Here is a 13,044-nt window from a genome sequence, read left to right as displayed (position 1 = left end):
GCTTGTGGCTTCTTGAATACTACCGAAAAGTCAAGTGTAATGTCAGCCATAATGCCTTCATTTCTTTGTTTGGCACCATATTTATAATTGATTTCTCATAGTGTTTGTTCTCGAAGATTGCTCCCTCCTGTGACTGCTCTGGATTTGACTATATGTGGGAATGCCCTTGAGGACTTTTCCCAAACAGGTGCAAAACATAATGGTGCCTGGCTGCTTGGTTGTCCTCCTTCACAGGTACTGAGTACACCAGCTTTCCACCACTGGCTTTGGTGTGCTTTAGCTATGCTTACTACTGTAAGCAGCATGAAAGAATAACCGATCTGTTTGGACAATGTAACATTCTTATCCTTGCCTGGCAATGAATTGCAAACATCGGTGAAATCTGAGAGCTATTTGCAGTGCAAGGGCTGCCTTGCTGCATTTTCCAAGAGAGAGACAGCAAGACTCACACTGCAATGAGGGAACATAGTACCCTGCTGCTCCCTGAGAAATAACTTAAAGCTTGCAGCTAGCAGTGCACTTTCACTTGCCCTAGGTGTGACCTGCCTCCTCCAGCTTCCAGCAAGAAGTCTGAAGCGCAGTTGCTGTGTGCAGAATCGCAGTAAGCATGAGATGAAAAACAGGCAGGAAGTAAACTCTACTTTGAGACACATGGTCTTGTCTAATACCTGGGCAGTTTCATCCGAGTTTGGGTGAGATTTTCAGAAAACTCCTTAGCTACTGTTTCTCTGCATCTACATAATTTCTCTGTCTGGATTTACCTAACTGTGTGATGCCTCCAGGAGGGAAAAGAAATCTTTTTAGGTCATGATAGCCACAATCACACAAATGAACTCTTTTTTTTTTAAACAGCGGTTGTCACAAATGCTGTGTTGAAAAGAAGCATTTCTTCCACTAAAATAAGCTCTCAAGTCAAGTTCTGTTATCCAAGTTCATAGCAGTATTAGTTCTGTTTTATTTATGTGCATTTGTGGGGAAAAAATTAAGGCAAAGCAATATAAATTCTGTGATGATTGACCATTTTAAGACAGTTTTGGTCTTGGCTATCATAAAATGGAATATTCAGGTAGAGTATGCAAAATTACGTTTGTTTATGATTAAAGAAAATTGAGGGTAGGGAGACACATTTGCAGCATAAACCAGAGTATGTTGTAATAGTATGATTAATATTTTTTAAATACCTCATAAACTTCACCTGTGATTCTCATTTTGAAGAAGCGTAATGTGTACTTACTGTCTCAGAATAGCTGACGAGTTGTCTGAGCAAAGCTGTGTGGAGTAGACCTAGATGGTTTGGAGAGGGCACAGAGAAACTCTGTGGTAGTAGAGTTAAAGAGAAGGGGGAGAGAGATTTTTGTTTACTTCAAACCCAATTTCAGGTGGCACTTTTTCTAACTGCCCACGGGATCAGTTGTAGACATGACATAAAAAAGGAAGCTCACATTGCTGGCTGTGAACTGCTGAAATCACCTCTTATGTCAGGGTCTATAGTTATATCAATTTTCCAGCCTCCTGGGAATACAGGCTGTGTTTGACCTAGTGACTGTCATGTTTGAGAAAAACAGCGTTAATGGAAAGTTATCCAGTCATTTGAAGGTACTAGGAACAGGGAGCTTGCCATTTCTTCTCTTATTTCAGTAGTTTATTATTCTTACTATTAGAAACTTTATCTAATTTCAATGTGCCTCACTTTTGTTGTTATCATTGGGTCTTGTTAGACTTATTTTGCAGGATTTAAGAGCCTTTTTTTCTTTTTAAGTGTATTTAAAGCAGCTTTTTAATATTTTCTTCTTTGTCCCTTAGTTTGATTCCTTAAACCTCTTCTGTGCATCCTTCTGAATTTTTCAATGTCCTTAAAACGTAAGAAGTGCTTGTGCAGTATTTCGTTATGGATCCTCAGCAGTGCTTCAGAGATGAGCAGAATGACTTCCAGATCTCTTGTGACTTCTCTTTCATTCAACCAAAGGTCATACTGGAACTTGGCACTTATTTTAGAGTTGCTGTTGTGCAAGGCTGGGTTCCCTGCTCTGTAGGTGTGGATTACAGTCTTCATTCACAGCTTTATAACTTTACATTTGGGTTCATTACAACTTCACAGGGTTTTTGTGTAAATTCAGCTTAAAAAACATCTGCATCTGTGAATACCTTCTCCTACTCATTGTTTATCAGTCTGATTTTGTCTGCTGCTAGTTGTATTTGCAGAGATGTGGTATTTACCTCCAGAGTGTAAATACTCTGTTATCAATGGAATTGACTTCAGTTGAGTCATGATTACCTCTAACAGTTTTTTCTTTTTACATTTCTTTTTTTGTTTTCAACACTTATGTCATTTAGTCAGTATTTAATCCATTAACTATACACTTTAGAACTTTAAAAACCTTACAGAATTCAGAGTATATTTTATTTCTGCTTTTGTGTTTATCAGCAAAACTTGTAATCCCATCAAAGAATGAGGCATCTTTGACTCTACAGGAACTGCTCATGGAAAATAGGCTACAAGGATATCGAACAACTCTTTTGCTTGGGAATTAAAACATTGTAGAATAATATAAGTAAAAAAGACTGACTTTTTCAGACCTTTAGTGTTTTCAGATATCCATGCAGGTTGACTTTGGCGTCTTCTCTAAGTGTATGTGCATGTAGTTTATGGAATTCTGCATATCGTTTTTGCCAACTTCACGGGTCTGGGCCTTTGGTTGAATCTTTATTCAAATCCTGGGGATAAGAGCAGTGTGTGGCACCAGCCACACATTCAGTAATTTATTCAGCTTGCAATGTGTGACAAGTTTGCATTTTTAACAAAGTGGGCACTGTTTGAGTGCATTCCTGTTTCATTCCTCATAACACTGAAAAAATTAGAATATAAATTTGGTTTTCATTGCAAATACTCTTTTCACGTGCATTAAGCACCTCAAGGCTCAAACTGACCCAATTTGCATTGTATTTTCTCATGCTTTCCATTCTTGTCCTTTCCTTACAGGCGTTGAGAACCTTTTTAATAAAGTAAGTTAACTAGTTGCAGGTTTCTTGTAAGTCCACATATATAAAAAACCCCAACCAAACAAAAATACGCAACCTACTATGCTCTGCAACAATAAGGGAATTCAAGTATGGGAGGCTGATGGCATGGTTGTAAGGTGGCTTTCCTATTGCCTGAATATTTATTTAATATCAAGGTAAAATAGCATGAGTTATTTCTAAGTCTCCTTTTGCTTTTCTTCCCTCAGCCTTCAGTGAAGACTTAATGCTTCAGAAAGAAACTCTGTATTAAAAGTGAGTATGTACAGACAATACAAGGGCAATGTCAGAGTAGTAATGACATTACTGTTGCCTTTGCTTATCTTTGTTCATGTGATTTATCAACTGTGACTGGTTTATCAGTTGTGGAATTTTTCTCTACTTGTATTTGGCTTATTTTTCTGTGTAGTAGTAAGTAGCTAGGCTGCTACCATTGGTAGTTCTGTTTGCTGCTAAATACTTTCTTCTGAGATGAAAGTGTGCTTCAGCTGTGTAGCTATCAAAGAACTGGGTGATTCCATCGTCATTGTGCAGAGGAAAACATCTATGTCAGATTCTTTTTACATGTCTATCCAGGGCATGGGTAACTTCTATGGAACTTAGATGGTTTGTGGGCACACTATAGCTTCAGCATCAGTGTAGTGCAAACCAAAATGTGGGAAAAGGAATTAGGATGCAATTTGACTATCTCTAATGTTTAGAAACTGAATAATTTTTCCTCCTTATAAAAGTCTTCTGCTAGAAAACTGAAATTATACAGAGAATGTGCATTAATTCTGTCAGTAGCAAAAAGTTTTCAGTTTATAATACTAGAAATAAAGTCAAGAAATGAGTGTTTCCAAGTCTTTTAAAAGCCTTCTTCTCCTTTATCATGAAGTCTGCAATTGTGATACATAGGAGCATATATTTAGTCTTCAATATAACGATATGATTTCTAATGCATCAGAAATGAATGAAACAGTAAGAAGACATTCAGGTAAGCAAAGACATTCAGGTAAGCACTAGCACAAAATCAGCCACAGAAGATTTAAACATAATCCTTGATTCTGCAGAGCTCAAACTGCTGTTTCTTACCCAGCACAGCACTTAAGCATATACTTACCTCTGAACTGAGTTCCGTGAGGAATATTCATGAACTTAAAGAGAGAGTAAAGACAGAAATGCTTTGTTAATTCAAGGGTAGAATGCTTTTAACTTTGCAGGATCAAACCTCTCTCCCTTTTTGTGCTTTTTTAAAATAATAGTAATATAATAATAAGCATTATTATAATTAATTATAAATAATAATAATGATAATAGTAATTATTATTATTATTATTAAGCTATTGTAACATATACTTTCCTGGTCTCTCCTGGGACTCTATTTTTGTGTGTATGTTTCAGGAATTAAAACTAAAAAAAGATGGTGATTTTCCTTTGTAGAAGTAATGCCTTCCCATGTGTATTGTTACGCTGACTTTGCAGGCAGAGAGAAGCACCAGGGGAATTGTTAGTGTGCACATTGACTCTAAAACCTGCTTGCAACTATGGTTTTTTTTAATGCATTTTAGCCTAATCCTGCTGTGCAGTTTTTGACAACACTGTAGGTACAGTTGTGTCTCACTGACTGCCTGACATTGCAGGTTCAAGACTCCTTTGTGTACACCAGCCAAACTGTATTTTGCTTTCAGTAGTGGTGATGTGTCGACGCGGGAGTCACGGACAGAGCAGGAACGATCAATGTGATCAGCGAATGCCAATATATTACAAAGCTTTAACCCCTTATATACCATTTCTTACAGGCACTTACAGTGATTTGGCATATTATGATTGGATACATGTCTTGAAGACCCTTAGCGACTAACATGTAATTGGTTAAGCACAGGTGTGAGAACTTGACCTTGCAAGCTTGCCAACAGCCCACAGTTCTCATTAACTCAGTGAATTACAGCTTCTTCTTATCTTGCTTGCTTAAACTTCCTTGGGCCTCTCATGGCCTTGCTGTATCTTTCAGGATTATTCAGAGTTTATGTACCAATTATCCATTCTCCTGTGAGAACACTGTCTCCACAGTGATGTAGCAATTGTGGACATGTTGTACTAAATGTGGTAGGATTATCATTTGCCCTAACTGTGATGGGCAGCAGACTGATGGTGTTCCAAGTGATGTATCAATATGGCAAAATATAGTATTAGCAAGAGGTATCTCATGCTGTATTAATACACCTATGTTGCTTCTGGTGACCAAGCAAGCTTTTTCAGAGGCCACTTGACTTGATGTACATATACACCAAGACAAAAGTGTATCCTAAGGTGTGTAACATGTTAGCTGCATATCATTACCTCAGTGAGATACTTTTTTCTGTAGTGGGTTTTCTTCAACTGTGCAGTGTCACAATGCAAAAAGGGAGTGGAAGTGGCAGGAAGGAAGGGCTGGTCTTCCCATTTCACAGAATGAGGGATGGAAAATATTAGTCCAAGGCTGCAAATAATGTCTATTGGAGATCTGAGGATTGAAGACTTGCCTCACAAGTTGCCATCTTGGCCATGGCCTTGACTGTTTTGTTGGAGAGAATGTGCCTCTTCTGTCACACAGCTGGAAGAAGATTAACTGGAATCACTTGCATGCACAGGTCTGCATCTTCCTCAGCTCTTATGAGGCACTGTATTTAACTGCTACTTCATGGAGCCCTGCTAAGTCAGAGTGAGGAAGTATTGCAGCTAATAAGTGCTGTAGAAATGACTCTTAGTTTACGGAATGTCACTGAAAGCAAGTGTTTTCCACACAGTAGTTCAGAATTTCTACAGTAAAGTTGTTAAAGAGTGTAGCTTCCTCTAGTATTTTGGAATAGTCAAAAAATCTGCAAAACACAGCACTTCCTTTTAATCCCTGTGGCTTTTTCCATAAGGATTTGATTTGTTAACTGCTTATGGATATTAGTGGTAGTAATACCTATGCTACGACTGCAATCTAAAAATTGGAGACTGGGCAGATGTGAGAATATACTGTCTTAACCAGTTGGTAGCTACTGAAATCTATGTGAAAAACATCTCAGAGGAGACTGTATCTCAGGATGAATAGGGAAGTAAATTCACCATTTTCACTGGTTTAGAGTGCAGTGCTGACTTGAGATGGTTTGATACTCCTGCTTTCAGTCCTGTTTAGTAACAAATGGGCATGAAGAAAAGCTGCTGACATAAGTAACAAACAGCTATGTTAATAGTGTGCCATTGAGTTTGTTAAATGTATTCAAGAAACAAAACAATAAAAGATTTCAAGGTTTGGACCAAGCAATTACTTTGGGACTTGCAGCAAGGACTTTCAGAGTGGTTGTCTGTGTGTGCTATGTCCATTTCAGAGATTACAATGTCAGTGTTTTATAATGCTGATTCATGTCCGTGTAAGAGACCCGTAAGCACAGGTGATTCTTGTATTGCTTTATGTAAGAGGTTGCAGAAGGCTTGTGAAATGTTATAGGCTGAAATTTGGAAAACATTTTGAGTCTAAAGTTCAAAGGCTTGTTTTGCCCCTGTAATGCACATTTTATTTCAGGTAAGATGAATTAAGCTGAAGAAAAGGGAACAAAAAGATCAGAACACACCATTAGCTATCTTATACTGGTGCTTGTTCAGCACCGGTAACTCTATTTTAGCCAATGTAGGTGTATCAGTCTGCGACCACTGGAGCTATCAGAAGAATATGGGCTCCTGCGAATCCAGGCTTATACTTGGAAATAGGGAGTTTATTCTTCAGGATCGGTTGTTTTTCCTTTCAACTTCTTTAAAATTCAGGATGCTTTAAGATTATCTGACATGAATATTTTAAAGGAATTCTAAAAAGAAATACAAAGTTATGACTACTATCCCAGCGTGCACTTATCTTAGCATATGGTTTATGTTTCCTTGAGGTTTCTTTATTAGCTTGTGAAGGAAGGTAGTGGTACTTCTGTGCATATACAACTCAGAGTGTTTTTAAACACAAAGTATAGAATAGTGTGTTTAGTAGTCTCTTTCTGTATAGTTGGCAGGCCTGCTTTTTGGGGGCTTTGGTTGGTTTGTTTTTTCTTCAACATGTCAGTGAAAATTGAAATAGGCTGTAGTGAGCCAAACAATAGAACATACATGGACATTTATTGATAGCACTCCTTATGCTCTACTCAGTCCCAAAGATAATAGAAATACTTTACAATATAACCTGGGAATTTTTTCTGACCCTTTGCCATTTAGGAATTGTCCAGCCTCTGTGGTAGGTGTTCATTTATCTTGTCCATTTGTCATTAGGTTTTCTATTACTTCCTTTTGTCTTTTTCTTTTTTTTTTTGGTACATAACATAGTACCCTTTATGTATATAATGGACATTTTTGACAGTTTCATATATATTGAAATCTTTCCATGGGGAATGATTTAGTATAATGGGTTTTATGTTGTTGGGATAAAAACTAAGCATATACTTTTGATTTACTTTGTAGCCAGCTCCATGAAAATAATTCTCTCCAAAATATCAAAACGCTTTGTTGCAGGTGCTGTTATTTTCTTAGGTCCATTTTCACCACAGATTTTTCACCGGAAAGGGGAGCTAAAGAATTCGATTTACTTACAGCTACCTTTAGCTTTGTCTAAAGGAGTTGTGGTGCAAGATGTACAAAATAGGGCGAGTAAATAGAGGAAGGAAACTCCAGGTGGGTGAATGCGTTGTTACTCTAAGCTGTGCCTGGGGTGTGCTGACTTTACAGCTGTGGTGATCTGGGTTGTGCAGTGATAACACTGTGAGCATAGCGTTGTGTCTGTCCAGAGTGACCTCACTGGTGCCGCATGTAGCTTATAAGGCCCTGCTGCTCTTCAGGCAAGATTAGAGCATAGTGTCAAAAACCCTAACTTTTTCTGCTAACTACTATCACAAGTGCTTTTGCTTTGTGCTCTTACTTTCTGCTATATTGCCTGCATTCTGGCAAGGATCCAGAAGGAAAAGAAAGATCTTCCGTGAGGATGTCTAGGGTATTATGAAGTACCATTCTAGCCGAAGAAAAATGGTAAAAAAAGACTTGATTTTTTGCCACTGTGGTTTTACTGCTTGTTGGGTTTGAAGTCTGCAAAAGGTGTAGCTATTTGGCTCCTTGTGCATCACCTGAATAAATGTAAGTTCTTGTACTTCACATAGGAATTCCTGCAAGGATCAAGTAAAAGGGACTAATTTAGCAAGTAAATGACAGAATACACTGGATGAAAAATCGGGGCTCTGGGTATTCCCCCGTCCCGTCCCCCCCCCCGCCCCCCATTTTTTTCCACTGGTGTTTAGGGAGTGAAGCAGTTGCTGAGGACTGGCATCACTGAAAAAGGGGATTTTCTGGTTGTTGTCCCCCGCAACTGCCTCTGCAAATGTAGGTGTTACTTCTCCACTTGAGGTCTTCTCAGATTCCTTTTAGCAAGGGGGAGTGCTTGTGCTTGTTACTTTTACCACATAGCTGCTTTATTCCAGGTTAAAAAAAAAAAACAAAAAAAAAAAAAAGATTTAGTCTTTTCTAGGCAACTGGTGCTGAAGAACAATAATAATTTACTGCTATTGCTGAGCATAGAGTAAAGGAGAATTACACCAGTATTTGTGCATAGAGACTTGTGAAGGAACAGGGGCTTGAGGAACCTGGGAACAGTCATGCCATGTTGACCTAATGGAGAGAGTTACCTCTGCCCTTGTACTTGAGACAGAAAAGCAGCAAGAAAGCTGACGTATGTTCTTAGTGGCAACATGAAACAAATACTGCAGTGAAATATATTTGGAACAGGGAGAAATGAGCAGACAACAATGTACAAGTCTGCTGTGGCTTTTTAAAATGTGCATGTAACACTTGAAACTAGTTGATTGTAAAATTCAGGAGTATACTTTGGGGTTTAAATTGTGATGTGCCTCCCCCTTCCCAGCATGCCGGCTCTCATTCTGTAGCCATGCACCTTTGCTGAGACCTGAACTGGAAACTGTGTATCCCTCTGTCAGCTGAGGACTGAGGGCTAACAGGGGGTAGCAGGCTAATGGAGCAAATAGCAGAGTGGGGGAATGGGTAGCAGAAATTCAGCAAAGGGCTGTAAGTCCCTGGCAGTGGAGTTCCTGCCTATAAGCATCATCAAGGTTTTTGTAACAGAGGTGAGCTTACCTCCGACTGACTCTCCTCTTCGTCTTTTAAACTGTATTCACAGTCTGACTACAAATAGTCAAAACAGTCATTAGAAGAGAGTGTTTTAACTGGGAGAAAGAACTGGTTATTTTAGAGTCATTTGAGAGCAAATTCTGCCATTTAAATTTATCAGCCCTAAGAACTGATAAATAGCTTCTTTAGAAGAGCGGTGAGTTTTGGAAATTAAATCAGCTAATCCTTATGGACTATGGCATGCAGACTCTACTATCAATGGCATTGATGTAAGCACCTTGAACACCTAGGAGGTGACCTGAGTAAACACACACATAAAAAAGCCCAAATAAACAAACAAAAAAAACCAAATCCCAAACAAAAAGCATGAACAGACTGGGTGATGGAGTAGTATGGTACTAAGTTATTCTTGGCCTGAAGGTGTCCTGCAACTTTTCCTTGTTTTAATGCTTTTTGGTTAGCAATGTGGATATGCCAATTCTGAGTCATACTATATTGCTATGTTGGATTTTTGTACTTTGCACTTGTAGCTATTCTCCCTCCTCCCCAAGGTGAGATAGCTGAACTCCCCAATCTTTTCAGTGCTCAAATATCTATTTAATTCTGTGCAAAGATATAATCACATGCCTGTTTGCAGTACCAGAGCTTTAATACCTGTCAACTTTATCAGGCACTGACTCTACCCCCAGTGCTTCACAGAGTTAAAGGCACCTTTGGTGAGTTAATCCCTTTCTGCTTTGGCTCTTAGTCACTAGAAGTAAAAGGCAAAAGAGATTTGTTCAGCTGAGATTAAAAGAGAGAGGGAGAGCATGAGAGAGAGGAAAAAAGAGAGAAAAACAAGGAAGGCATTTCAGGCAGCAGAAATAAAGTACATAGGGTCACACTTGTCATCATAAAAAAAGATGCTTGTGAAAGAGTCAGTATTTTGTGGTCACGCACAGAATTGGGAGGGGCAAGACAACGTGATAAAGGAAGAAAAGAAAGGAACATCCAGCACTGGAGATATGGGGGAGAATTACTAATTACAAATCTGTTCATAATTTTTTGTCCTTGGGATAAAAGTGGTTTTAGTGCTGGCTATTTTGGTATGATAAGAGTTAGCTTGAAGGAGAGAGGGGAGATTTCCCACTCTTCCTCCTGAAATACTAATCTATCAATATGATCTCACTGTGCTTTTGGGTTTTCCTTGGGGCACTTTGCTTTATATACTATCACCTAATGAATTGTTTCCTTGCCATATGTGGTATATAGTAATATGTGATGGTGTGTAAACATCTGTATCTTGAATTTTATTGCAATACATTAACAACTTAAAAATTATACAGTGAAAGCCAGTGGGTAGGGTTGGGCTTAGAGATATTGCCAAAGAATTCCTGACCATCATGTTGGTTGTTTCTGCTAAAGAACTTTTTTGAAGATGAGGTATACACTTTCTTTCTAAGTGACAAGGATTTAAGGTTTTGCCTGTAAAAGTCATCTAGATCAGGGGATTTGACCCCAAAACTTGTCAGACTTGGTTGTAATAGTAAAATAATTCCATTTCGTGTTGTCGACTTTTCATTACTCTTCGTGTCACAAAAATTGTTCACATCTCCCATGTTCCTGAGCTGAATTAAATTAACTGAATTCTGGATTGACATAGTATTTGTTCTCTGCCTGCTAGATGGACACAAACTGTTGTCATCTTTTATCCTCTGAAGGAAATTAAAGCAGAATAATAAGGGAATGTGCTTTTGGATAATGAGAGGGAGGAAAGTGTCCATGAGATGACAACAGAAAGTAATAACAGGAAAAAGCATTTTCTCCCCATTTCAAGAAAGAAACCTCAAAAAAAAAAAAAAAAAAAAAAAGAGGAATGTTTTCATTAAAGGGAGAATCATCTCTAATCATACTTTGTCTGTCATCTTCCACTGCAAAGCTTTGATTAGTAGTCTTCCACATCCTATCTTATTTTGAAAACAGGAATTAACATATAATAAACTAATAATGTATTATTATATGTTGGAAAGAATAGTTGGGTCAGCCACTTGAATATAAACACTGCCTGGCTTTGGGGAAAATGTTGTTCAGTTGCTTCTCTTAAAAGATCAATGGCCAAAGAAACAATCTGTTGGCCAGTGTGTTCATGCCTCAGTAGGACATTCTTGCTTCACTAGGGCTGACAAATTGATCCTGACGTATTGAGAGAAGGTGCAAATGTAACGACAGCTGGGAAATAAGAAGTTTAGCGAACATGACCCATGAAGGAAAGCAGAAGGAATGGGGTTTGTTTATGCTAAAAAGGACTGGCAGTGGGGGCAGGGGTTATGTTTAATGATATGTAAGCAGTTGCTGGAAATGGAATAATTTCTGTCACTGCTAGGCTAAGGAACAATGCATTGAACTGGTGATGCTATTTAATTTGTTTCAGTTATAAAACAGGCAAAATGCCCTAATTTTAATGGTAGATTTGAAAGGGTGAAAGGTATCTGCGGAAGTTGTATAAACCCTTAGGGTTTTTTAGGAGCATGTCAGATGAGCATCTGCTGATGTCAACTTAATCCTCCATCAGTGATGGAGTACCCAGAAATCATTTTGAGTCCACATTTCTGATTCTTCAGATTATATGTGCAACACAAAGGGTGGGAAAGTATGAATTTTGTGAAAAATAATGCAGACTCTTGGAGGAGGGGAGCTGTGTTTTAATGCCCTCCTTTCCTTCCCTTATGTGAGCGCCAGTGCCTGTCTTTAATGGGAGCCTTTCTACTAACACTGGAGAAGAAACCCACCTGAATTAAAGTGGCAGATGAAGATGTTCTATTTCTGCCTTCCTTTAGCCCTTCATGCACTTAGAGCTGTTTAAATATAGCTAGATTTTGAGCTATCTAAGGCTCGCTTCTTCACTCCTCAAGGTGATAAAGGAGCAAAAGATGACCTTGTGCAGGCACTACACCCAAAAGAAATTTGGTGTGCTTTGTCTGTCAAGTATATGCCAAAACTGCCTTTTTCTTCATTCAGAAGTTGTTTGCCCCTCAGTGTTTCAATGACTAGTTGTGAAGAGTCAGGAAAATATTTTTTTTTTCTGATTAGAAAAATAGGATGCTTTCACCAAGCTGTCCACTGAAGGCTTGTTGAAAGCTGAAGTCTAAGGGGGTAGCTGAGATTACCAAATAAATGGGGCAAGGAATAAAAAGTTCCCTACTTCTCTGAGAAGTCAGACTTCTCTGACTTTACATATTTAAGTCCACCTTTATTTTCATAACTTTGATCTTAAATTTGTCCTTCTAGTCTTTAGAAGAACATTCTCCCATTTCTCTGAAAGACAGAACCTGTCTTACGAGTTTTCCATGCATAACTTCAAGCAATTTACATAGAAATGTCAAGGTAAAGCTTGCAATTGCTTTACCTTGGGGGCTTACATATGGTAAACAAAATACAATAGGAGTTGAGTAGTAAAATAAGAGTGTTCATAAGCTCAAATAAAGATTTTTCTCTCTCACTAGTAAAAGTAAAAATCTTTGTTTAAATTAATAATTTTATTAATTATTACCTGACATGAAAAGACAGCTGTAGAATGCACTGAGAATTGAAGATAACTTAGCTGGCCTGTTGTAAAGCAATTTAATATTAACAATCTGTCTATTTTTCCACATAATTAAGCAATAATGATCAAGGCTCAATCTTTTTCTTGGAGATTAATGATAACTTTGAAAATTAATGGTGTGAGGCAAAAGCAAGGACCATTAGCTGTAGCAAATTGTTAAGAATCCAGAAAACACACTGGGCTGAGTTAATCAAGTTGTTTTATGATTATTAAATACTGCTTTTTCCTCTGTTTTTTAGAAAACAAATTGATATTCATGCATGTAAATAGTGCAAGATTTAACATTTTCATAGAAAGCAGCCAAATAAAGAGGAGGCACAAGC

At 38.1% G+C, this 13,044-nt stretch overlaps 1 long non-coding RNA gene across 1 annotated transcript in view; it reads left to right on the top strand.

Annotated features, from left to right (window-relative positions):
• The first annotated feature begins 495 nt into the window (after positions 1-495).
• Positions 496-13,044, top strand: part of LOC133223260 (uncharacterized) — a 69,998-nt gene continuing 57,449 nt past the window's right edge. The window contains exons 1-2 of the long non-coding RNA XR_009728506.1: positions 496-601; positions 3,228-3,273. This is a non-coding gene — a long non-coding RNA (uncharacterized LOC133223260). The remainder of the gene's footprint in view (positions 602-3,227; positions 3,274-13,044) is intronic.

Source organism: Neopsephotus bourkii, unplaced genomic scaffold (assembly GCF_033783945.1).
Source record: "Neopsephotus bourkii isolate Nb327-2 ecotype Australia unplaced genomic scaffold, CSIRO-AGI_Nbou_v1 NB_1634, whole genome shotgun sequence".
NCBI classification, from domain to species: domain Eukaryota; kingdom Metazoa; phylum Chordata; class Aves; order Psittaciformes; family Psittacidae; genus Neopsephotus; species Neopsephotus bourkii.
This window is presented reverse-complemented; position numbering and strand designations above follow the sequence as displayed.